The sequence below is a fragment of the Tamandua tetradactyla genome, chromosome 4 (assembly GCF_023851605.1).
Source record: "Tamandua tetradactyla isolate mTamTet1 chromosome 4, mTamTet1.pri, whole genome shotgun sequence".
NCBI classification, from domain to species: Eukaryota; Metazoa; Chordata; class Mammalia; order Pilosa; family Myrmecophagidae; genus Tamandua; species Tamandua tetradactyla.
Genome location: NC_135330.1, coordinates 184,771,389 through 184,776,333, shown reverse-complemented (window position 1 = coordinate 184,776,333; position 4,945 = coordinate 184,771,389).

Here is a 4,945-nt window from a genome sequence, read left to right as displayed (position 1 = left end):
AGAAACCCATAACCTCCAGAGAATTCCTAGGTGAGATAAGTCCTGAAACCCAGAGGGACCAGCCTTTCCAAGAATATCAACTAATACCATCCCCCTATCCTATATTATTGACACCCCTTTTCAGCATGAACATGTTAGAATTGGCATAGCCCAAAGACTATTATAATTGGGAGAAGGATCAAAGGAGAAGGAGGAGCTGCATCAGAGAAGATAGGATTTAACAAATGAGCATGATTGCTGAATCACTACATTAATATTTCTTTTAGCTTTTAGTGTTTTGGAGAAGCTAGAAGGAAAAAAAATGTAAAATGATAACCCATATCAAATTTTGAAATCTGTTCTGTAATTACTTGCTAAAATGTACTTAGAAAATCATTACTTCATTTTTTGGTATATGTTATATTTCACAATTTAAAAATATTAGAAAAAGAAATGTAAAGGTACGAGGTCTTTATATTATCTAGCCAGGCCTTCTTTCCCTGGCTGAGTTGGAAGTGAGGAAGTTGATAGGTGAATATGGAATTAGAGCAAGCAGCCTGTGACCCTGACATGCACATCCCTGCATGAGGACTAGACCTACCAGATGTAGGAAGGAGCTGGACTGATGCACCTACTTCCTCCCCTTGGATGTGCAAGCTTGGTCTCAGGCCTCTCTCCTTGTCTCTGTGGTTGACCAGTCCCTCTCTGTTAGACAAAATCTCTTATTTAAGGTGACTTTCTACTTATTTCAGCTATGACTCTTACTTTGTTGACTGGAGTTTCACTTCTACAGGCAATTTTATTTCCATTTCTAGGGGGTTTGACAGACTGACACTGAGCCCCGATAGACTGACACTGAGCCCCGAGGTACAACCGTATGGTAGGCTGGTCCTGAGAGCCAGTTCTGCACATCCCCTCCCTACAATGATTTCCCATTGGTAGCTTGAGACCAGCCTCAGGCAGAATCTCACTCAACAGAAATCAACAAATGGCACAAATCAGGGCTTTCCCATCCACCCTAACCAGATTACTGTTTACCAGGACACCTCTGTAACCAGCTATACTCATCTCTGGATCTTTGCCCTTTTCTTTCCTTGTACCTGCGATGCCCTCCCCTCCCCTCTTCCTATTGAAACCTGCCTCCTTCAAGGCTAAGTCTCCTGCTTTGTCCTCTGTGGAGCCTTCCTTGCCGGGCCTGGATTGATCTGTACCACTCCAGCCCACATTCTGTTCTTTAGTGGTCGTTTACTTGTAAATACATCTTATCTTCCCTGTTATCAGTTCCCCTCCAGGTAGGGGTTGCACTTATTAATCTTAGAATTTCTCCCATCATTTAGCATGATACATAACAGGTCTTAAATTGTTGAAAGAATAAAAGACGGGGAATGAAATTCCATATTGTAAACATAAAATGTAAAAAAAAACGACTCTAATAAGTTCTGGTATTTTTGGCTTAGGCAATGCTTTTCTCCAAAGTTATCTCAATTTATTTTCACAACCAGGCTGTACAGAGAAACTTCTATCCCTTTAAAATCAATCAAGCCTTTACTTTAAATTTCCATTAAACTTTATCTTAGAACCTCTGGATCAAGAAGATAAAAATCCTGGCATTGGGAGAGAGGGAGGGGAGGGGTAGTTCTGAGAGTGGGGACAGGGGGAAGGAACTTACCCAGAGAACTGGTCTGAAGTAGAAATAACAGCATGGACAGAGCACAATTACAGAATGGAAGACAGGCACTGGAGCTGGGGCCCAGGGTTCCCTAGTAGGGGCTGGCTTTGGACATTTAGCAGGCTGGATTTGGCAAAGCAGCTCCATACAGGCCAACGTGAGGGGTAGAAATCTAACCATGGGATTCTTCCCCCTGATAAGTACTAATAGAACCCCGGGAGAGAGTGAAGGATGATTTTCTTCCTCTCTTTCTATTGTTAGAGGATAATATTCTAAAAAAGGTAAACCACATCTCATACAGATGTAAAATGAACAGACATTAGGTTTTATAAAAATCATGAGGAAAAGAGGCAGATGTCATAACCAATTCAAAGAGGACAAAGAAATACATTTATATAGAATGAAGGATTGTTGAATAATTGTGCAAATGGATGCAAAATTGACTTTTCCTAGATGGAGCTTTGTCCTCCAGGGGACAGAATTCATTTGTATACCTATAGACAAATATTTTGCATTGCTATCAGTTAACTTAAAGAATTATAAAATAGCATTGAACTACCTGAAAAATGAGCACTGGACAATGGGTGGTTTTTCCATTGAAGCACCAATTCTTCCCAACCACTTGACAGATTCTTAAATTGAACCTCTTAGTATAGCAGAGTAAATCAGCAGTGCGAGGCAAATCTCTTAAACTTGTAAGTCTCGTTTCTTTCTTTGTAAAGCAAGGTTGATGCCACCAATTCATGGGGTTGTTGTGAGCATTGTTCCATTTGTGGAATGATGATAGCAGAATAAATGAATGTGGGGACCTTAGATTCCTTGTAAATACAGAGTCAGAAGCAACTTTCCAGGGATCTATCAAATATATTCAGACCATGACAGGCAAGGAGAATTTTCTCGTACACAGCTGGTGGGAATGCAATCTGTGCAACTGGGCAATTTACGTGAATTTGAACATTTATCTTACACTCTTTTAAAAGCCTAGTGGCGGGTGGTACAATGGTGGCTCTGTGGCAAGAATTCTTGCCTACTGAGCTGGAGACCTGGGTTCGATCCCCAGAGCCTGCCCATCCAAAAAAAAAAAAAAAAAAAAAGTCTAGTGGCAAGGGGTACAAGGGGTAGAATTCTCGCCTGCTATGCGGGAGACCCCAGTTCAATATCCAGCCCATGCATTTCCTGAAAATAAACATGCAAGTAAACAAAAGAAAGAAAAAAACAAACAAAAATTCAACAAATGCTGCTGCAATAACAGGATGCTCACATGGAAAAATAATGAAATGGGACCCTGCCATACAACATCCAAAAAAAAAAAAAGCCTAGTTGCAAGAAGATATTTGCCTCAGTATCTTCTTTTCCCCCCCATCATGATAATAATTTGACTAAGTCGGGCCTTTTTAAATGAACTGATTGATTTGCACATATATATGCCTTGGATCATCTATAGGTAACCTATTGATAAATCATCCATCAGTAGCCTTAAAAAATTCCTCCATGGGAGTATGCTTATCCAGTTGAAGGTGTGTGCACATCCACACTGACACTAGTGTGGCATATTTCTCAGGGACTGGAGCCTAGCCAAACTTAAAAGTTTTTAATGTTTCTCTCCCTCTCTAGGTTCACTCTCTGCCCCCCATATCTGTAACCTAGCTCACTGTTCCCCCCTTCCCCCTCTTGTCGTAGACCGCCCATTTCCATAGCCCACCACAAAACAACAGGCCTTCCTGTTATTCTCTATACTTCCCTATCCCCGAAACATACCCTTCTGCCTAGCAACTGCCTACTACCTTGCATGATTGGCTGCCTCAGTGTGACGTGTAGACCCTTAGTTCCACCCCTCCTCCGAGTATACTTAAACCTGTTGCTCGCCCAGCCCCGGGTCGTCGATAGAGCCCCGGGGTCTTCATACCCCAGAGGTCCCACTCTTCGGGTTCCCGGGTGACCCATCCCGGAGTGTAACAATAAAGGCTTAAAACCCGCATCTGGCCTGAGTGACGACTTCTTCGCGACCGCCGGCAGGGGAAAGACGCCGGCTTCGGCTTACCCAGGTTAATTTCCGCGAGCTCGCTCCCCAACCCCACCCGGTGTGCCAGCCGGCCTGACCGACTGGAGCTCTCCGACGGCACACTAGCACTTCATAGGTTGGTCTCCAACCCATTGTCACCACCCTGGTCTAAGTCATAACTGTCCTTGTCTACTAGTTGGCCGCCTTATTTCTATTCTTGCCTGGCCCTCCTATTCTCTACACAGAAGCCAAAGTAATCTTAAAATGTAAATGGGATCAGGCTGTTTTCATTAATCAGCTTCAATAGCTTGACATTATATTTATAATGCAATCCAGCCTCCTTAACATGGTCCTTGAAGCCCTATGTGATCAAATTCTTGCCTAATTCTCCAGCTACCCAATGAACCAGCCATGTTCCTGCCATGACAAATCTTCCCTCTTTTAGAGTTATTGCACATGCTGTACCCTCTTCCTGAAATTCTCTTCTTTCTGGTATTTACAGTGGTAGGTCCTTATCACTCACCTCCTCAAAAAAGACTTTCCGGACATGCTCCTACCCCCTACTTATTATTGACAATGTTAAATTTTACCCAAGTTCTATGTTTTTGGAAAAACAATAGAGATTAAGAAATCCTCCCACTTCTGTGTTCTGGAAAATGGCTTATTGCAAAGAACCACCCATCCCCATGTCTTAGATAAGATTTAGGGATGGAGGCAGAAACCAGTGATAATTGCCATTGAAAATCCCTGAGGACAGCAACATTTTCATTTAAGTGCACACATTATATTTATGAATGGCTATACATAGTAGCCCCTTCCCTGTTTCATGTTCCTAAATTGACTCCTGAAAAACTGAGAGAGAATTATGGTACAACACCTCCCTTTCTTGTCCCAGAGATCTCAATCTAGAGCCAGCAGGAGCAGCCTATCCTTATCTTAATGACCATGATGGAGACAGAGTGATGTACTAGTTTGTATCAAAAGTTTCAAATAATTTTAAGGTTCTATCAGAGCAGATTTGTATTGGGCATGCAATTGGTGGAAAGGCTGTGAAAATTACTTTCCAGATAGTATGGTGTTTGAGGATGTATCCTTCCCATTGGAATCCTGACTACAGATGTAGGTGCTTCAGAAGGCACAGGGTGTAAGGCAGGAATATTGGTGACAGATAAGTAAAATGACAGAATGAGGTCAAAACATTGAACTCTGTTTTCATTTTGTGTGTGTGTGTTTGTCCAACAGTCTGCATTCTAGAAAAACTCAATTTAAAACAATCACAATTAGACCTGGTTTTA